This window comes from Acinonyx jubatus, chromosome B4, assembly GCF_027475565.1.
Source record: "Acinonyx jubatus isolate Ajub_Pintada_27869175 chromosome B4, VMU_Ajub_asm_v1.0, whole genome shotgun sequence".
Taxonomy (NCBI): domain Eukaryota; kingdom Metazoa; phylum Chordata; class Mammalia; order Carnivora; family Felidae; genus Acinonyx; species Acinonyx jubatus.
This window is the reverse complement of record NC_069387.1, coordinates 38,191,268-38,213,545: the sequence shown is the minus strand read 5'-3', so window position 1 is coordinate 38,213,545 and position 22,278 is coordinate 38,191,268. Positions and strand designations below refer to the sequence as shown.

At 42.2% G+C, this 22,278-nt stretch overlaps 1 protein-coding gene and 1 long non-coding RNA gene across 2 annotated transcripts in view; one reads left to right on the top strand and one right to left on the bottom strand.

Annotated features, from left to right (window-relative positions):
• Positions 1-1,346: 1,346 nt before the first annotated feature.
• Positions 1,347-22,278, top strand: part of PARP11 (poly(ADP-ribose) polymerase family member 11) — a 68,154-nt gene continuing 47,222 nt past the window's right edge. The window contains exon 1 of the mRNA XM_027074073.2: positions 1,347-1,471. The gene's annotated coding sequence lies outside the window, so the exon portion shown is untranslated. The remainder of the gene's footprint in view (positions 1,472-22,278) is intronic.
• LOC106965492 (uncharacterized) lies at positions 8,032-22,238 on the bottom strand. Its single transcript, XR_001428626.3, has 3 exons — positions 22,065-22,238; positions 18,050-18,319; positions 8,032-9,450 (listed from the first exon to the last, which is right to left on the bottom strand). It is a non-coding gene; the product is annotated as an uncharacterized LOC106965492 (long non-coding RNA).

Below are 22,278 nucleotides of genomic sequence, written 5' to 3'. Positions count from 1 at the left end.
TCAGGGTTCTCTCAGTCTGCCCTTCCCTGGGACAAACATTCTCATTTTCTAACTGCCCCTCTCATGACAAGGTTTCCAAGAGCCTTCTCTTAATTTGCTGCCCACCCTGAGTTGCTCACTGCTTTGTCGGTATCCCCTTTAAAATCTGGTGTCACCTCCCTGCCACACCTCTAAAAAGAAACAGCTTAAATGAGTCAATGTAAACAATGTAAACAACCTAAATGAGTCAATGTAAACAGATTAAGGCATATCCATATGATAATAGAATGTGTAACTACTAAAGCTGTGTTTTTAAAGGATATATAATGAGTTGGGGAGATAATTCAGGATACAATGTTACTTTTTAAAACCATATAAAACTACATAAGCCACAGTTTTATTTATTTTGGGAGAGAGAGAGAGAGAGAGGTGGGGGCCGGGGGGGGGAGGGAGAATGCAATCCTGGGGGAAGGGGCAGAGGGAAAGAGAAAATCCCAAGCAGGCTCCATGCTGTCAGCTCAGAGGCTGACATGGGGCTCGAACTCACAAACCATGAGATCATGACTTGAGCCAAAATCAACAGTAGAACACTTAACCGCCTGAGCCACCCTGGTGCCCATACGTTTTCCCCTTTTTAAAACTTTCTCCCCTTTGCCTCCTTCTTACACTAAAAAAGATCTGAAGGATGCATACCAAAATGAAATCAGTAGTGATCCTCAACTGATGAGAGAACTAGATTGCTTTCATGTTCTTTTTTTACCTCTCTACATTTCTAAGTTTCTAATGATTATATTTTGATTTTATAACTAAAAAAAAAAAATGACAAAGGCCCACAAAGCTTAATATGAAGGAGAAACCCAGTGCCTAGGGCAAACCCTGAGACCCTGAGGGAAGTGGCCCAATGGCATGCTCATGACTGGGGGGGCGGGCAGGGGGGCGCCCTATGCTTCCCTCTCTGTTGCCTGATGAACATTAGTCTTTTGTAGCCATGTCAGAACTTTTGGCTTATGTTGAGCTTTTTGAGCTCAAGTCCTCAAGATTTCTTTACATTAACTATTGTCAACAGTTTTAATAACTGAGTTGTTGTTTTCTTTAAATCAAAATGAAAAACTTTCATTCCCCTCCCCCCCCCCATTAAATTCCACTGTGTTTGTTTTGGCTCCTTGTTCAGGCAGACCATATCCTGTTTCTGTCATGCAGCATATTATTTATATTTCATTTTGTGTCAGCCCATATTTACATGTTGGCATATAGTGCATGTCACTGAAAGATTTTCAACGGAACCGGTCCCAAACAGGGACCAGAGGCATCTTGTTGTATCTACCTCTCCTTGGGTGACTTCGCTCAATCGTGCAATGCTTTCTGGATGCCGTGGTTTGCCTGGTTGTACCTTCACTCGACTGGAAAGCATCTGGTCCTTATCTATTCATCTTACCATGAGAAACTTTGTCAAAAGCCCTGCTGAAAGGTTCGCTCCCTCTGGAACAATCCGGTGAGTTTTGGTAACCTTTCAAAAAAAATGTAAAAAATATGAAATGATGTCAGTATGATGTGGTTTATTCTGCATGAATTTGTACTGGCTTCTTGAGAATACCACTTCCTTTTTGATGTGATTATAATCTCACTCTTTAATAACCCAGGTTAGGGTTTGCTGGGATCAAAATTAAACTGAACAGTGCAAACTTTCCCAAACCTACGTAGTCTCCCTTTTGACAACTAGGACAGTTGCCCATCACTATTTCTTTGGCATCCCTCCAGAGATTCCTGAAAGATTACTGACAATGGTTCTGTGATTAAATCTACAAGCTGTTTCAGTCCCCAGGCATGTAATTTGTCAGGGCCTGGAGACCTGAGCTTATTTAGAGAGGCCAGGTATTTATTTTCTAAGGAGCTTCGCACCTAGGGCTGCAATTTCCTCTTCACCATGTTTATACTCTTTCCAGCTTAAAGATCCTTCTTGGAGATAGGATGGAAGCTAAGTAGGAGTTGAGTAACTCTGCTTCGTATCTCTCACCTGCTAGCATTACATCCTCTGTCCTAAGCACTGGACCTGTCCTTCCCTAGTCTTCCTGAGCAGAACATATTTGCATAAAGCCCTTTCTGCTGTTCCTGAGCACTTTTTGCAAGTCTCAGCTCCTTCTGAGCCCCGACTTGCTAACGTGGTGGCTACAAGCAAGTGACACTCTGCTTTTCTGCTCTGATTCTGTGCCCCTCCCTCCCACTTTTGTAAAGGCTCTTTGAAAACCTAAGGAGTGCTGTGGAGTTTTCTCTTCTGGCTGTGCCGGGGTCCCCTTTGCGGCTGGACATCGTGTTTTCTGAATTTGATTTAATTTGGTGGAAAATGTTTCTTTAATACATCCTCTGTCCTCCTGTCCTTTAAAAATAAAACACAATAAAATAAAACGAAACAGAGTAACAACCAAAAAGTTCCTCTTCAGGTTTGCTTCCTATCACAGATGCAAATGAGGTCTGGTAAACAACTGGTGGACTTTTAGGCTCATCATGTTCAATTTGCCTAGAAAAATGTATGACAAATGATAAAAAATGTTGCTTAACTTGCTTCAAATAAGAATGTGGAGGAGCTGTTCTTTCCAGTTTATTGTGCAATGCGAAAGAGGGGAGAGGGCAGAGAATAAGAAAGAAGGGAAATTAACATTGAGTGCCAACAACACTATTTCATTTAATTTGTATATCACTCCTGTAAGCACTGTCCTGAATTTGGAGATGGAAAACATGAAGCTTGGTTTAAGTAACTTGAAATAACATTGTCTGTGATCTAATAGATCGAGCCAAGAGTCTAACTCAATCTGTATGACCCTACTGCTTATTCTCTTTTTCCTGCATGATAGGTTGTAGGGAAAGCAGCTCACAGGACCAATTTAGCCCAGAGATGTGTTTGAATATATTGTCAACATTTACAATTTAGGAGATTTTCCATCATCAAATTCCAGATTTCCAGCTTCTTTTGAAAATTTGTGGACCCACATTTTTCCCCCGCCAACCACTGGCCAAGTTGAAGAGAGGTGATCCCTTTAAGGAGATCATGCCCTCCCCAGGTCTTCATGATCTGTACTTCTTTCCTCATTTAAATTCTCTACTTGGTCCTGCTAGGTATTTGGGTTTGCAAAGCCCAGGGCCATGCTGTGGCTCCATTGTTTTTCCTGGTTTCAGAGAGAAAGCCTTCTGCCACATGGAAAAGGAGGGAGCAAAGGTTATGAAAATCACAGATATGTCTCTTACACTCAATTCAGCCTTGTTATTCTCCTGGAAGAGGGGCTCCCAGAAACTCCAGGGGTTCCAAAAAGAATGTACTTATGTTACTCAGCTTGTCCAAGCTCCTCCATTCCCAATAATGTACTCACTTTCTGTGCTGTGGTTTTTTAACCATAAAGTCTGACAAGAATATAATTTAAGACGTTAGAACCTCTAAGAATGGGGGCAAAAGTTTGTTCCTATGACTGCTTAAACAGGGTTCTCAAGCATAATCAAAGCTTATGTTCTCCATGAGTTTCTGGCTAAGCATGCCATCATAGATGGGCACTACTAACAGAACATTAAAAATATTTAGAGGCTGGAATGACCAGGCAGTGGAGGTAACCTAGGCTGAGAATCAGGAAACCTGTTTAATAGTCTTGGTTCTGTTACTAAAGGACACCAGGGCATAGGATATTATAGTAATACAGACTTGAGAAAATAAGTTCTAAACTAGGGCTGGTAGCTAAAATGGAGAATATAGGAGGAAATCTGAAAATCATCTTAAAAAAATTATTTTAGAGGGAGAGAGACAGCAAGCATGGGAGAGGAGAAGGAGTGGCAGGGGTGGGGGTGGGGGGAGAGAGAAACTTAAGCAGGCTCCATGCCCAGCACGGGACTTGATCCCATGACCCTGGGATCATGACCTGAGCTGAAATCAAGAGTCAGACACTCAATTGACTAGCCACCGAGGCACCCCTGAAAATCATCTTCAAGGGAGAAATCCATTCACTCATTCAGGTACTTGACACATATTTACTTGTGTCCACATTTTAGTCAATGAGGGTTCAGAAGTTAACAAGACAGACAAAAATCCCTGCCATCACGGAGCTTACATTTTAACAGGGAAAGGTAGGCTATTAAAAGAAAAAGAAAAACAAGTAAATATACATAATGACAGTTGGTGATAAGGCTGTGGAAAAATCCAAGCAGGGTAAGGGAGTTAGGGAGCTTTGAGACTGGAAGAGGGCTATTTAAATAGAGTAAGTGGGACATCTTCAGCAGGAGATGAAATTGGAATACAAACCTGAAGAAGTAAGGAAGCAAATCATATAGATATTTGGAGAAGAGTATTGGGGTAGAGGAAAGAGCAAGGCCAGATCCAGAGGTGGGGCCACACCCAGCATGTTTGAGATAGAGCAGAGGCCAGCATAGGTAGAGTGGAGAAGGCAAGGGGAAGAGAATTTGGAAACGGGGCACAACAGGCAACAGGGCTTCAGACCATGGAGGGACTCGCAGACCACTGTAGACACTTTGATCTTTGTTCAGGTCATCGTGGGAGGCAGGGAAGTGACAAACTCAGGCTACACGGGATTGCTCTGAGAGCTCTGTTGAGAATAGCATGTAGGCAACCAGGCACAAGCAGGGAGTTAGGAGGCCATTACATGGTGACTGGACTAAGGAAGTACCTTGGAAGTGGTGGGTTGCAGTTGTATTATGCACATTACGTTGAAGGTAAAGAGAACAGGATTTGCAGAAGGATCACCATAGAATATGAGAGAAGAGAGAGGGAGCAGGGGGTGGGGGGAGGAAGGAGATTGGATTCTAAGATTTTAAGCCCCAGCAACCAGAAGAATGCCATTGACTAAGATGGAGAAGGTTGTAAGAAGACCAAGTTTTGGTATCAAGACCAGAGTTCAGTTTTGGATGCCTTCAGATGCCTCTTATACATCCAGATAGAGATTGTGAATGGGCAATTGGATACATGTACATGCAATTCCAAATGCAGGCATCATAGGCATATTGATAATATTTAAAACCATGGACTGGATGAGGTCACTCAGGGAGAGAGAGTAATTAGAAAGAGGTCTAGGGACTGGGTCCTGGACATTCAAACAGTAAGAAGTGGGGAATAAGGTGGAATCAACAAAGGAGCCTGGAAAGCTGTATCCAGGAAGGAAGAAGGAAAATCCGAAGAGGGTGGCTTCCCAGAAGCCAAGTGAAGAGAGTGTATTAAAGAAGGATGGAGTGATCAACTCGGCCAAATGCTGCCAAGGGGTCAGGCACAGTGATTACTTGGGATGACCGCAGACTGCAATGGTGAGGCAATTATTGGTGATTTTCATAGGAACGGTCTTGGCAGTGATGGCATGCGTGGGAGGGCATGGGAGGGTAGGATGCTGTGAAATCCTAATGAGACTGAGTTCAACAGAGAATATGGGAGAAGAAAGATTGGAGACTATGAGTATAAACAACTACTGAAAGGAGTTTTGCTGTGTAAAGAAGAGAAACGGGATGGCAGCTGGAGGAGGAAGTGGGGTTAGGGAGGTTTTCTGTGTGTGTGTGTTTGTGTGTGTGTGTGTGTGTGTGTGTGTGTGTGTTTAAGATAGAGCCATGTCTGAATGCTCATGGGACAGATCCAGTAGAGAGCAGAGAAGTGATTCTCCAGAACAGAGGGGAGAATTGCTAGGAAAATGTCTGAGTAAATTTGCAGGATGGGATCTGGTGTGTGCATGGAGAAAGTGGCCTTTGCAAGGACCAGGGCCAGCTCATCCATAGCAGTGGTATAAAGGTGAGATACAGGGGTGTCTGGGTGACTTAGTTAAGCATCTGACTCTTGATTTTGGCTCAGGTCATGATCTCAGGGATGTGAGATCAAGCCCCACATCGGGTTCCATGTTGACAGCACGGAGCCTGCTTGGGATTCTCTCTCTCTCTCTCTCTCTCTCTCTGCCCCTCCCTCACTCACACGCACAAGTGCTCTCTCTCTCTCTCTCTCTTTCTCTGTCTCAAAAATAAGTAAGATAAAAATTTTAAAAGAGAAAAATAAAGTTGTAATACAGATATGTTGGTACATGGGGTGACAAAAACGTGTAGCTATAGCTGGTCTCGCCACCAAGTTGAAAATGTGTAGGACAGGGAGAAGTTAGAAAACCAGACCGAAATACTCATGAAGAGGTTGGTAAGGGATAGATGTGTTTAACTTCACTAACTGAATCTGAGAAGACACCAAGTGGAGGCATCCTCTAAGTCATGAGACAGAGTAGACCTGAGGGTCACAATTAGCTGGTCTACTTCAGGCGCCATGACCATAGGTATTTCTCCTTTGTCACGCTTCTTTTTTTTCTTTTTTAAGTTTATTTATTTATCCTGGACACTGCCACTCATAAGACTCATAACTGCAGTTCTCTTCAACTCCCACACCATCATAAAGGTCAGAGATTCATCTTCCAAGGCCAGGGACCCTTTAGGAACTAATGCCAGCACAATCTTCTTTAATCCTGACAGTTCCACCTTCTCAATGTCCTCTTGCTCCAAAGGCAAAAAGAATATTTGGGTCTTTGATGGCCAAGTGACCCCTTTTTGCCATGCAGAAAGTTTCTCTGTTGTTTTCTTTTTCCTATTCCAAGAATATTTCCATTTACCAGTTCATTAAAAGGTATGATAAGGATACAGATGACCATTCAGATGGAAGAGATGCATAGGGAAAGGTGTAGGGAAGGGGTATGGAGCTTCTGTTCTATACAGAGATACTCCATTCTCTTGAAATCTCCATGTGTTCACCAACCCAGAAGCTCTGAAAGTCACAATTAGAGATGAAGACTGTGGGCACTGCCATCTGAGCTGATGGCTAAAAAGCATGAGATGGGATGAGTTCACTGAGAAAGACAAAAAAAGGAAGAACATAGCCCAAGGAGTAAGTGTTGCAGGACACCCACACTTAGGGAGCTGTGCATGCACGTGTGTGTGTGTGTGTGTGTGTGTGTGTGTGTGTGTGTGTTGGGGTGGGAAGGCAGAAAACACAGAAAAAAGGCATTGCTTGGTTTGTGAGTTCATACCTACTTTCTTGCTCAAGGGCGTGAAGATAACCAAGCATGCCAGAGAGGATGGAATGAAGAGTATTTTCAGAAAGGAGTCTTTAGCTGGGTGACCAAACCCAGGGAGACCCCAGGGCTGAGAAAGGGGGCAGGGAGGGTAGCTTAGGAAAGTCACCAGATTTGAGAAGAAGAAGGTCACTGGCTTTCAGGGGAACAGTGGAAGAAGTTGGGTAGATGCCCAGTCTCAGGGGCTTAAGATGTAATTAAAAAAAGAAATGGAGACACTCTATGGGTGTAAGGTTTTACACATTGAAACAATGTTCCCATGAAATGAAGAAACTTCTATGAGAAACCATATAATGTCTCTAAAAACCAAGCAAAACACTTTGAGGGATATCCAGGACGACGTGAGGAAAGGGAATCATGGAGAGGGCAAGAGAACCCCGGATGGAGTGTTGTGCCTGCACAGTCCTCAGACTGTTTCTGGCTGGGCTGTCCTGGTAGCATAGCCAGAAACTCTGTGGCGCGGGCGGAAGGACACAGCCTCCTGGTAAGATTGTACACAACAAGCAAATGGGAAAGCAACATGTGCCCTAAAATCCCCCGGGATCTGTCTTTCACGGCCTGGAGAAGACGATAGGAGGCAGAACATGTAGATACCGAGTCTTCTGTTGCTTTCCTTGTTCGTTTTCTGAATTACTTTTCCCACAGGCCTCTAAGTCTGGCTGTAAATGTGTGTCTTTGAGGGGTTTTTCTAACAGGCTCCTATTCCACATGAGAAGTCCAGGAGTTTATTCTTGGGGATGGCGCCATCAGAGATGGACCCTACAACTTTTGGAGAATGACAAATATTGTGCTTTGGGTCCTACAGCCTCCTCCTAGCTATGTCTTGTGGAGGCCTTTATTGACACTGAGAGCCAAAAACTTCAGCCACAGTAGAATAAAACAGCTTCAGGCCCCCTCTGCTCCAGTTTGCTCTTTGACATTCTTACAGAAGGTCTCATGAAGCCTTTAGGACTAAAGCACACTGAACATTTTTACTTTGGAAAGAACTCGTGTTTTTCTTACATTTTAAAGATGCATGCATTTATTTATTAATCCATTAACACATTTCTTTTTTTATGTTTATTTTTGAGAAAGAGCACGAGTGGGGGAGGGGCAAAGAGCGAGAGGGAAACACAGAATCCCAAGCAGGCTCCAGGGTCCCAGAGGTCAGCACAGAGTCCGAGTGGGGTTCGAACTCACGAACCGTGAGATCATGACCTGAGCTGAAGTTGGAGGCGAAAGGGACTGAGCCACCGGGCGCCCCCATTAACACATTACTTAATAAATACATTAAAGTGCAGAAAATGAAGTTAAAAAAAATCACCTCTCCACCTAAGGCAAGTCATTTTCTCGAAATAAAACAGATTTCAAGTACTTGAAATAACCGCAGTCATGGGGCCACGTGCTTGACCCGCATCACCAGATTGAATCTTCAGAACAAATTGATGAGGTAGGTATTTACTGTAGCTATTTTATAGATGAGGAAAGGGAGCCTCGGGGACATTCATGGGCCCAAGACCCAGAGCTGGCAAATGGCAGAGCCAGAGTCCCATTTCCAATCTGCTCCACTGAACGTGTTTTTACACCACTGCAATCCCCCATGGTTTTTGGTCAACAGTTTTTCACATGGCGGCCTCGCTTTCACGGCTGTGGTGATGAGGGGTTTCCTTGTAGGAGGAAGTCCTCTGGGAAATCCATCGGGTCCCCTTTCCTCCTCCCCCAGTGATGCTACAATTCTCAGGGAGCTTGGACCCCCCCCCCCCCTTCCTCCTCCATACTGAGAACCTCTGTGGGTAGAGGGAAGACAAGGCAGCAATGGAGCCCCCTGCTGGTGAAGGGCAGGATGTGCAGACAGCTCAGAGGCTTGCAAAACAGGCCAGGTCACAATTCCTGTTCAGGGTCCCCTGGGGCCCTTACTAGAAGTGTGACTTGAGACAAGTGGCAAAACTCCGTGGGCCTCCGTTTCCTCAGGTGGAAGGAAGAAGTGATCTCATCCTCCTCTAGGGGGAGGTACGGTGGGGGTGGGGGGGAAAGAGCCCTGCCCAGTCATCTGAGACCAAGCTGGAAGAGAAAAGGAGAAAATGTGGGGAAGCCATGGTCCAGGCAATGGGCCGGCTTGGAATTTGCAACCTGGTGAAGGCTGGGGGGGGGGGGGGGGGAGGGGGTCAGGGGTTCAGGCATGTGAGAGATAAGGTTGGCTTCACAGGGATGGGATTTGCCAGGGAAAGTACTTTCCTTGATTTGAAGTGACAAGTGCTCTTGACAGTGCTCTTTAAGGGAAGGAGATGTGGCTTCACTGGTGTAATTTCTGGATGACTGTTACTGGCGAGCAGGAGTTTATGTTCCCACGGCTGATGATGCGTCCAGCAATGCATGTAACTGGGCTGTTTCTTCACACACTTTTACTTTTGCTTTCCTGTAAAGAGTTCCAGTGTTATCATTATGTTTAACAGTTATAAACACTCCCATTTATTACGAGCTTACTAAGCACTGGCTTTACTTGTATTTGCCTGGGAAATTTGTGCTTATCACCCCCAACCAGGGCAATGAGTGAGCTGTACAAACACTGCTTTATAAGCCTCAGGCTGGCTTGTTAGTATGCAGCTCTCACTGTAATAGTACATGGTTCAGCCTCCAAGTTCCCAACTGTTCCTGGTGTTGGAAGATGGCAGGGGTAGTGACTACCAGAGAACTTAGCTTCTTCTCAGGTGTGTGGGGAGGTTTCGGGAGGTTGGGAGTCCTACACAGGAACAAAGATGTTTGCTGCCTTCTACATTCTACCCAGGCCCCTGGCCCCAGTGGATTCACAAATCACCGACATAGCATTTTTCTTACCACACAGTCCTTATCTGTTTCTTTAATGCTCTCTCCCCCAAGAAGGTGAGCTCCTCATGAGCAAAATCTAGATATCCTTTCTATTATCTCCTTGTGCCTAACGCCAATGTCCCCAGTAAGGTCTGGTACATAAGTGGATGTTCAGTGTATGTTGAACATAAGAATGACTTCTTTTCTCAGCTCTGTTTCTGACATGCTTTGGGAGCAGCTCATTTTTGGAAAGAATTTATTTTTCCTCTGTCACAACCTCATTCCAAGGCTTGCCCACAACTATAGGACAAGTTGACCCTTGAACGACATGGGTTTGAACTGCACAGCTCCAGATACATGTAGATTTTTTTCCAGTACAATATTGTAAATGTGTTCTCTTTCTTAGGATTTCATTAACATTTTCTTTTCTCTAGCTTACTTTTTTGTAAGAATACATGCATGTAATATGACATATTACATATGTGTATATACACATTACATATAACATATAACACACAAAATACGTGTAAATCGACTGTGTTATGGGTATGGCTTCCGGTCCACAGGAAGGGATGAGTAGCTGAGGCTTGGAGGAGCCAAAAGTCATACATGGATTTTTTCTTGTGCAGGAGGTTGGTGCCCCTAACTCCCAAACTGTTCAAGGGTCAGCTGTATTTTTATGACAGTGGTGTGATTCTGAAGTGTTCTGTTAAGATTACTCATGACAATTTATAATTTACTATCAAGAACTATTTCACATACATTGAGGGGAGAAGCCAGTTCTCCCTGGGATGCACTTGATGTTATGTAGGACACACAACAGTAGTTTCTCCATTGTTAAGAAATGTAACTATACCATTTATTTGGTGAAATATAAATGCGTTAGGCTGTTGGCCAATAGAAGAAGGGTTGGATTAGAATAGGATGGGCACCAATGATGCAAATTGATCCTGAAGCAATTAGTTGTCCATTCAACAACTTTTCTCAAATTTCATAGCATAGGGAGGAAAGTGAGCTAGTTTGGGCTTTGTTATCAATTGTGTACTAAAATCCTTTTCTTGCCTTAAAATGAAATGTGTTCTAGTATTGAGCCTTGTGGGCTTACTTCCTATGACTCCTAAGATAAAAAAGAAATTTCTGCATATTAGATTATTACCTAAATGTTCTGATTAGGAAAAACTGTCAATGGCTTGGAATTCATTCAATAGCCCACCAAACTTTTTGGAGTATCCCCTGGACACTGCTCAACAGGAAGAGGGGAAGAGGGAAGAAGGGAGCGGCCCAGGACACACAAATCAATAACAACACAATTCAACACCCACACCCAAATGCCACAAGGATTATTGTGATCAAGTGGCAGACCAACTGCACTGAATGCATCAGAGATTTGGAGAGAGGAGAGCACTGTGCCTGGGGGTGGTTAGGAAACACTGCCCAGGAGGATTGGTAACTGCACTGGGCTTTAAAGGGCCGGTGAAACCCCACTGAAAGAGATGGCTGGGAATCACATATCACATTTCACCTTAGGGAAGTGGCCTTGGCAAAAGGATGGACGGGCCTGTGCACCTGGAAGACGGCATGGTCCATCTGAATGGATAGTAGGCTTGCACCTGGGTGGAGGGGACACAGCCAGAATTAAACACTGGGGCCAGATATGTTGGACTCTGAGTGCCACACTACAACATTTGGATTCTAAACCAAAATGTATCTTCCAAATTAAAAAAAAAAAAGGGTGGAATAAATTTTATTGAGAGGAAACTGAAAGCCGAGATCAATGAAAAAAACTAGTAAGAAAATGTTAGATTACTTGAGACATAGAACAGAGACCATCAGACCTTGAAGGGCCCTTCAACATCATCTGGTCCCAATGCCGTATTTCACAAATGGGGACGTTTCAGCTGAAATAAAATCAAAACGTACCCACGCTCACTCAGCTAGTAAAGGGCAAAGCCAGAGCTAGAAACTAGTGTGGTGTTCTTTTCACCCCCCTTAATAAATTCAAATCTCCAGACTTTGACAAATCACATCCCAGGTTGCTCAAAGAACTCCCAGAACCATTGTCAATAATCTTTGAAAAAGCATGGAGAATAGGAGAACTGTTAACAGACAAGAGAAGAACAAAGTTGTCCCGATTCTCAAAAAGGGGGAAAGGGGCATATTATAAAAACGATAAGCCAGTCAGCTTGACAATTATCCCTGGCAGAATTCTAGAACAGAATTTTAAAAAGCTATTTACTCCACAAACATTATTATAATAATAGAAACGAAGGGGGAAATAACCCACAATTTCCCCACTTTAACCCATCAACTGAACAGATTATTAAGTAGACTCTTTGTAAGTCTTTAGAAAAGCAGAGATCACTCAGAGCCAACCCGAAATCTCAGAAAACAAAACATGTCTTCATTTATTCCTTTTTGGATAGGGATATTAGACTGGCAGAAAGAAGAGGCATCAAAACCATACTTGCTTTCAGCATGGCATCTGACGAAATCTATCATAATCACCTTGTGGATGAGACATGACCTGGCTGATAGCCAATGGGTACAACCACGGCTGGTGTAAGAATTATACCTAAAGACTGCTGATTAGTACATATGTCAGCCTGAAGGGAAGCCACGGCGGTGAGCCCCGGAGGTCTCTCTTTTACACGTCTCCGAAAGGATTTTTGTCTGTGTCTTACAGGAGATGCTTATCAGATTTTCATATGCCATGAACAAGGAGGGATGGCTGATATGAAGGATGATTGGATAATATTAATAATAATAATAATAATAATAATAATAATAGCAAACACTTAGCGAACACTTGCTATATTGCATGAACTGTGTTAAATATTTTTCCACAAAATTATCACACTTAAATTGTACCACTCTCTGAGGCAGGTGGTAATATTAGATCTCCATTTTAGACATGAAGAAACTGACATTTTCAGAGATCAAGTCACTAGCCCAAGATGACACAGTTCATGAGCAGAGGAACAAAATTTTGAATCCCATTATGTCTGGCATTGGAGTCTGAATTAAATGAATCTATGTAATTTTGACAGACCACAGCCAGAAACTGAAATCCGTGCCACATCTCAGAACTGAACACATGCATTATAACTTAAAAAATTAATTTCATATACAAGGATTCGGCCGGTCTGACCTACCACATCCATGGGAGTGACCTAGGAGTTGGCCACAGGCTCCAAAAAGAAAATGGTGAAGAGAATTCACCAAATGTGGGTCCTCTTCATAGAAACACAGTGTTTGAACCAAGGCAGCTAATGGTCCTGCTGGCTATGTGATCAGAACACGTTTTAAGATAAATCAGAAAAAGGCAACCAAAATCAATTCAGAAACCATGTTATATAAAACATGGTTGAAGAAAGGGCTGAGAAGTCCTAAACCATCACGTATATTTTTTAAAATTTTTACATGTTTTTATTTATTTTGAGAGAGAGAGCAAGAGAGAGAGAAGGGGAGGGGCAGAGAGAGAGGGAGAGAGAGAATCCCAAGCAGGCCCTGTGCATGAGCACAGAGCCTGATTTGGGCTCGAACTCACAAACCATGAGATCATGACCTGAACCAAAATCAAGAGACAGTTGCTTAACTGACTGAGCCACCCAGGAGCCCCTAAAGCATCACATATTTAAAAACAAGTCATATGAAAAAAAGCTCAGAATTCCTTTAAAAAGAAGAATGGAAATCTATGGGTAGAAGTTATAAAGAGCCATGCTTTGGTTCAACCTAAAGGACTCTCTGTTGGAATTCTCTGGATATACGATGGGTACTTTCTCAGAGTGGCCAGTTTGCCATTACTATAAGAGTTTAAACAGACGGAGTGAGCCCTTGTTAATGTGGAAGAGGTTAGTGTGGGAGCTGGGAGGAAGACAGAGGTCACGTAAGCTCCTTTCCAAATCCAAAATTCTAAGACTCCACTTAGATGTTATCTTAGCAGAATTTGGTTAGTGGTTATGGTTCCAATAGTGAATAACTTATCAAATGGTCCATCAACCAATCCTGAAACAGATACAAATATGTTCAAACAATATGATTTGTTGGGAAATAGGAACGTTTCTACTTTAATTCTTAATTGAATTTGTAGCTACCTGAATTTATATCAGTATTATTTAATACTGGCAAAGGTCCATCCATATCAATCCATATCAGAACAAGAATGTAAAACTTATCACTTTTAATTCTACTGCACAGTTGAGCCTCCTGACCACCTATCTCTTTTTGACACTACATAGTTAAGAGATCTGTAGTTTTTTATAAATGCCTTTACTCCTAAATACACATTATACTGCTTTCATTCGGTCTTGACCATTTGGTTGATTTGGGGTAAAGCAGCACAATTAGATTATTGCTACTCCAGACAGCTATTCTTAAATGTGCTTGACAAAAGCTGATCTTGCCCACCCAGAAACAAAGGAATTCTCTGGCTTATTAGAAAGTTTGTGCTCGCTTTTTTTTTAAATTAAATCACAGCCATTCTTGCCTGTGTGCCAGCGCCATCTAGTGATGAAATGAGCACATTTCCAGTCAGGGAGTAAAAACCCTGTTTCAGACAATCTGAGGGACTACCATTCCTATCTGCATCCCAAAATATTTGGAGTGGAAGATACCTCAGGGGCCAAATATTTAACAGGCTTATATCATCGTCTCATCTAGGCAGGCCTTCCCCAAGATCCTTCCCAGAGACAGTGATTTTTAGTCTAGTCCCAGAGTAAGTATTCACCCAGGAGAGCCCAGGCTGAAAGATATCCTCCCAGGACAGATGAAGATGAACGAATTGAATGGTAGAGATCACGCTGATTTTTTCCTTTCTATTTGTTTTTAGTTTCACTTTTTTTTTTTTTTAAGAAGTCATGGCAAGTGAGGACATGCAAAGGCATGTGACTGGAGACCTGCAGAAATGCTTAGAATAGCCTCAGGGAGTGGGAATGGATGCGAAATGAAAGCATGACATAGGAAAATGTACAAGCGCCCTACGATAGAGGGGAGGAACTTAACTTTCTTCAGGGCAGTGGTTTTTGAGAAGTGATTCCCAGGCAAATCTTGTTCAGTTCTGTGGTAATGATCAGCCTTGTCTTAAAGCCATTCCACATTTCACCCACTGGACTTTGAAGGGAAGGATATTATAGGCATTCCTATTCCAGTTTTAGAATTATTCAGGATCATGGATAATGTTAAGAGTATCCTATCAAGTAAGAATGTAAACATGAGAGAGCATCATCGACAAATGTTAAATGTTGATGGAGGGATTTGGATTACATGTTTGCTAGGGTTCATTTTCTCGTCTGAAAGTTTCTTATTCTGTGATTTGAATCCATCCACAAGGTCTACAAGGAGTGCCTTTATATCAGGGGTACCTGTCTCAGAGGGCCCACGGTTTGACAGAGTAAGAGCCTCCTTGTTTCTTTAGTTGCACAGGTGAGTCAAAGCAAAATGATCTGGACAGGAGAACTGATTCTTAGCTGATTCCTGTCCTTGCATTCTTTGAATGGCTTGTGTATTTACTTGATATCTTTTACAAGTCTTACATGTAATTCTCTTTTTAGTTTCCTCCAATAGATTAAAAGTTCCTCAAAGGCAGGGAGTTTATCTTTTGCTTCCTGGATGTCTGGGCATCATGGCGCTGATATACCTTAGCCCAGCATCTGATCTGTCTCATTATGACACCAAATCATGGACTGTGAGATCTGGCAGCAACATTGGAGATCACCTGGTCCAATGATCTCATCTTTTAGATGTGAAATTGAGGCCCCTAAAGGGGATGTGACTTGTGCAACTCACCCAGCTAGTTAGGACCAGAGCTTGGATCAGCCTCTGAGTCTCCTGACTGTTCTAGACTTTAACATGTCATCTCAAGCTTCTCTCCCATAAAGGCAGGGAACACGTGCCCCCTAACCCTCAGCTGGAAACAGTCAGCCACAAGCAAGAAGCTGCTCCTAACAGTATGTGAATATTGCCTTCTCATGTATGTGAATATTACCTTCTATTGCATAATAGATATGTGCTTGTCTCAACATACAAATGTTAGAATTATTGTTTTCTAATAAGGAAAATTGGTACCGAAGGTATAATGGGAAAGTCATTTATTCCTTGGCATAATGCTGTAAGCATGGAAGTCAAAACAAAGTTGTAACTTTGGGTGGAGTGCTTGGGGTTTAAGACTGATGGACATCTTTCTGAGTATGGTTCTGGACTCCCTGAAGCTATGTGAAGGAGGCCAGAGGAGGGTAAACCATGGATGTGAAAGCAAAGATCCTATATTTTTAAAAAAATGAATTGTTTTAACAGCTTTTTTTGAGCTGTAATTCACATTCTGTACAATTCCTTTATTTAAAGTGCATAATTCAATGGTTTTTAGTATAAAGGCACTCTATCTTGAGAGAACGGGAAGAAAGCATGAGAACAGCCAGTGGTCAGTGTATTACAAACACACCTCCTCCACACGGTGCCTTTTAAAGTGGAAAGAAAGACAATACATATCTAGTTTTTAAATGCAGTGTATGCTCTGTCCTGCCTCCTAGTGATCTATAGGGCATTATTAATCTACAGAAGCCCCCTCTATTGCTCACCAACTCCCCCTCCCACACTGAATCAAAGCTCTATCCACAGACACGTACTTGATTTGCTGGACGAAAGCAATGGACTTCATGGTGAACTTGCAGAAAAGAGCAGTCCTCGAGTTGGTGGGCGAAGGGTGCAAAGGTCAGGGAAAGGGATGTAGGCAGTAAGGCAACAAGTAACACTGCCTTTTTATAAAGAAGAACATAAATTTATCTTGGGGGAGTACTTGAATTCCAATTGCAATTGGGTAATCAGGTCTGGTGTCAGAAGTAGATGGGTTTAAACCACATTGAAAACTGGCATAGAGTAGTAATTAGGGGCACAGGCTCCGTAGCCAGCCACCTAGGTTTGAATCTTTGGTCTTGGGCCAAGGTAATTAATCTCTCTGAGCCTCACTACCCTTACATGTAAAAGGGGGTAATAAGGGCACTTACTCTATAGGGTTGTTATGAGAATTATATTTGTTGGTATATAGAAAGAGCTTATAACAGGGTCAAACACATACTTTGTGCCATGTATTTGCTAATTGTTATAGCAGGCCCAGTTCAATCTGCACATCTTATCTGCTCCCTGCTCTCCAAACATGCACACTCAGACACACTCACACTCTTAGGAAATTTGCACCTACTGTTCCCTCTGTATGGAATACTTTTTGCCCAAATATACATCACACTTGCTCCCTTACCTCTTCCAGACTTTTCCTCAAATGTTACCTTCTCAATGAGGACCATCCTGATTACTCTCAATATCCTTACCTTGTTTGTTTTTTTTCTGTAGTCCTCATCACCCTATAACATAATGCACAATGTTGTGCCTGCCCCCCCAGCATGTAAATTCCACAAGGACAGGGATTTTTCTCTATTTTGTTCACTGATCCATCCTAAAAAGCTAGAGACAGTGCCTAGAACATGGAGGGTGGTTGGTAAATATTTGTCAAATGAAGAACTGAAGAGTAATTCATATCAGATAATTTGTTCTAATTTCTTGACCTTCCTGGACGTGCTCATTAGGAACAAGAGAAAGCCCCACATGCCTGGAATGACCTAATGCAGGCAGGACACCCTCCGGCCACTCTTTCCATCACCCAAAGCTTTTGCTTGCCTCCCTGTCTCCTAGTTTTAAAAATTATTTCTTATGGAAGTGTTTTCCTGCTTTCTGCTTTTAACCTCAAAGCTTCTCACACTCTTTTCTAAGTCATTTCTGTTGTCCCTTTCCGGATCAGTCCTATTAAGTCCTTCTTGACAATGTGATGACCAAAACCCTAATGTGGCATTCCTGGAAGGAAAGCCCCAGCCAGGAATGTCACAGCCCCAGAGCCTTTTCAGAATCTCCATCCTCTAATTAGGATGGCCACACATCTCAGCTGCTGCTTTTGACTGCTGCTGTGAGCTGCATGTTGATGCCCAGCATTGTGCCCAGATAATTTCCCTGAGCAGCTAAAACTAATAATCAGTGGTATTTTCAATAGAGCCTTGCCATTTAGTGGGGGAGTTATTTAGCACTTCATTTTTTTTTTCAGTTGAATTTAATTTCTGGTCATGTTTCCTAATTAGGAAGATTTACGGGATTCATTTTGATTTTTTGAAAAATTCCTTCCCAGGAATGCTTATCTCGGCTTCAGCAAATGTTTCATCTGCTTGTTTCACCTCTTAATTCCTGTCGGGGTTGTTAATGCGTCAGACTTCAACAGCAGGGCTGATTCTGGGGCTGCCTCATTGTTGGCTCTTTTTCAGGCTGAGGCTGGGTCTTTATGTTCAAGGTTGATGGGCACAAATGCTGCTTTTTCTCCCTTACTCCGGGTACCCTCTTGTGGCCCCTCGGCGTTCCTTTTGCGCCTTCTTCCGGTCTCTGGCTCCTCCTTTCTGTCAAATCCAGCCTGTCTTCCATGTGCATTTTGAGCACTCCCCTATTTCTGGCTGTAAATGAAGATTTAAAAATAAAAACAATTATGAAAATTACATTAAAATTATAAGTGATGCTATATCTTGCATCTCACCACTTACTGGTTCTCTTTTCTCCCTCTACTGTCTTTATGTGACATTTGGTTTTCACCACTTTCCCTTGCCACTCAACTAATGGTTTTCTGATCATTTTCATGCTTTCCATTGACAGGTCTCCACTGCTCCTGTTCTTCTCCTCTTTCCTTTCCCCTCAGGCATTTCCTCCCTCCTCTCCTGGTATTCAAAGATCTAATACAGTCAAGCAGGTGGAAGGGGGGCTGCGAGCACTCAGTATCCTTGGTCTGGGGTTAGCATGGCTCTAGACGCTTCCACCCAGAACACATATAGAAAACATGTAAGATAAAGTAAACTGTCTTCCGTTTGTTTGGTCTTCCTGAGAAAGCCAGTGACCATGGGCAGTAAGCATAGTTTCTACTGCCATGGCACATTGCCCAGAGCCATAATGTAGAGGGAAACATTCCCAGTGCCAGACCTTGTGTGACAGGAGACATTTCAAGCATTACATGCAGAGAGTAATCTATTGAAAGACTGAGAGGCTGGGCTCCAGTGATGGGGCCCGTCCTTGAGAGGTATAGAAAAGTATAGTCAAGTTGTTTCCTATGAGGATATTTTAGAAAGTCCCAGATCCATTGCATTTCCTTAGCCAAATAAGAGGTGCCTTATTAGTACAATTTCAAATACCTAGATGGCCCAAGTAGGTAATTTAAGGATGAGAGATATTGGCCTGGTAACTCAGGTAAAGCTGAGAGGCCATTCCTAGTGGGATGGGATCAGCAAGACTTTAGCCAGTTGTTGGCATATGAGAATACCGAGTCTAAGCGAAGCCAGGGTCACAGTATTGAATGTGAAATTTCCTAGTTTTAAAATGGCAGTAACTTACCCCCTAAACTTAGATACTCTGTGTGTGCTAAAGCTCATTAGCTATCAGTTTGCGACCCCAGGACTAAATGGTCATTAAGGTCCCTTCCCACTCTTGTTCTCTCAGTGGTCATAAATCAAGAATGATAGGAAAAAAGTTTAATACTAAACTTTGCACAGATATTTTCAATTTATGAAATATGTTCCCTTCATATTGCTTTGAGATATAGCAGTTTATATTTTAAAAGCTGATATATATTCAAACCAGTTGTGTTCTCTCCATTCCATTCTTTGATCACCACCACTGGCAACTCTAAGACTTCAAGGAAATGAAGTATAGTCCCAGTCCCACAAGGGTAGAGGACATGGTCCTAACTTGCTTTATAAAAATCCCCATCTTTGAAAAAGAGCTAAATAGTATTCACTTAATAAAAATTGTTGAACACGAACACAAAAAACACTAGTAACAATGGGCCAATTTCATTAATTATAAATAAATTTTAATCCTAAATAATGGAATCCAGTAGTGTATTCAAAGAGTAGTGAACGCACTAAAGGGAGTGTTTATTTCAAGTATGTAAGGGTGGGCTGGACATTAGGAAATCTAGTACAGTTATATTAACAAGTCAGAGTAAAAAGTGAACATAGTAATAGAGCTTAAAGACAGTTCATAAAATTTAACCTCCTTTCCTACCTAAAACCTTGTAGGACACGAGGATTAGAAGGAAGTTTCTTTAAAGATGACTGTATTTTTAGGGGCGCCTGGGTAGCTCAGTCAGTTGAGCATCCAACGTCGGCTGGGGTCATGATCTTGCGGTTCGTGGGTTTGAGCCCCACGTTAGGCTCTGTGCTGACAGCTCAGAGCCTGCAGCCTGCTTCAGATTCTGTGTCTCCCTTTCCCTCTGTTCCTCCCCCACTCGCACTCTGAAAACAAATAAAAAAAAATTGAGAGATGACAGTATATTTTAAGATTTTATTTTTAAGTAATCTCTACACCCAACATGGGGCTCAAACACACAACCCCAAAATCAAGAGTTGCATGCTCTACCGACTGAGCCAGCTAAGCACCCTAAGGTGACAGTGTATTTAAAGGATATCAAGAACGAACTAGAGACAAATGCTTGTTTTACTGCATTGTAGACTGAATGTTCATTCTCTTGTCATGTGTTCCTCAAAAGTTTTCTGAGGTTTTGGCCAATGCAATAGTAAGAGAAAAAACTGCATTATTTGCCGGTAAAATGATTGTTGACATAAAAATTCAGAGAGATCAGCTTACAAACTATTAGAACTAATAAGACATTTTCAGTGTGTAGGGTTACATGTTAAATAGACAAAAATCAATAGTTTCCCTAACTTACAGTAATGAAAAATGTCTCATTTGCAATGACACCAAAAAAATTATAAAGTATCTTGGAACAAAATTCACAAAAATTGTGCAAATCTTTGTGAAAAAATATGTATGTATTTGAAAATATAAAATAACTAAATACATGAAGAGATGTATTCCTGAATGGGAAGACTCATGATTTTGAAAATTTTGAAAAAGAAGGTAATTAGGAGAGAACTTGCTTTATGAAACAGCAAATATGTTACAAAGCTACAACGATTATAAGTGTGACATGGCAGGGTAATACACAGATAATAAAATAGACAAGAATGTTCAGAAACAGATATGCCTCCCTCCCACACATTTAGTTTGTAATTAACGTGCCACTTCAAAGCATTGGGGAAAAAATGGGTTATTCAATAGGTGATATTGGGGCAACTGGTTAACTATTTTGTAAAAAGTAAAGTGGAAAAAATAAGGTGAAGATATCTATCTGAATCCATTTATAAGAAAAAATTAGAGATTTCAAATTTAGACACTATTCTTGAGTGTGATTTGGCAATATGTACCAAAATTTCTATAATCTCTTATTTAGATTATAATCTCTATAATCTCTTATTGAACAATTCCATTTATAAGAACTAATCCAAGGAGGTAAGTGGACAAATGTATAAGAATGTTTATTGCTGCACTTTTTAGAATAGCAAAAATTGAAAACAACTTAAATATTTAACACAATGAATTACTTCAAATGTGTGTGTGTAAGATATACATACAAACCGCGGAATGCCATGGGTCTCCTTCAAAATGATGAAATAGGCTTAAATGCATTGGAGTGAGGGCTATCCATATGATATTAAGTGAAAGAACCAGGTTCTAAATCTATAGGTATTCCTTGATCAAAAAAAAAAAATGTTTTTTTAATGTGTAGAGCTATGTAGAAAAGCCCGGAAGGTTAATATAAACAAACGGTTTCTTTTTCCTTTCTCCTGGGTAGATTCTATTTCTTTGCCCAGAAGATTCTCCCCATCTCTTAGGGTTCTTTATCCAGGTAAGTTCAATAGTGTATCCTTTAGGTCTTAGCTTAAACTCCGTAGGCAGGAAGAAGGAAAGTAGACACTCTGTCCTAGGTAAGTGGCTCTCATAGAACCCTGTGCTTGCCATACTACCTATAAACCATACTGTACCTTTTTATTTACCTAAATTAACTTTTCCTTTCTTCCCCAAGACTCTAAGCTCTGCGAGGGCATGGGCTGCCTACGGGTCAGTCTAGCATGCCAGAGCCTAGCTAGCTGTCTGGGAGCTCTTACTGCATGTCAAATACTGTGGTTGGTGTTTTAAATGATCTCACTACACCCTCAGGCGGGTACTATTACTGTCTCCATTCTGAAGAGGAGGAACTTGAGAGACTGAAGTTTGTCCCAAAAGCCACTGGCCACTCTGGGATTAATTCTCAGGCCTGTCTGATTCTTGGCACTCTGACACTACACTCACTACGTAGTGATCAATAAATACCTTTGGAAACACAACCATCCGCTGCTTGAGAATCATTCGGGGAGATGTTGCCGTGGGGACTCGGCACCGGAAAGGTGGTTGGAGGAGAAGCCCTTTAAATTCCCTTACACTCCCCTTACTCGCAAGCCCCGCCCACCGCGATCCGCCCACCGCGATCCGCCCACCGGCCCGGAAGGGAGCGGCTGGGGCGGGACGAGCTTCCGGAGGCGGGGCG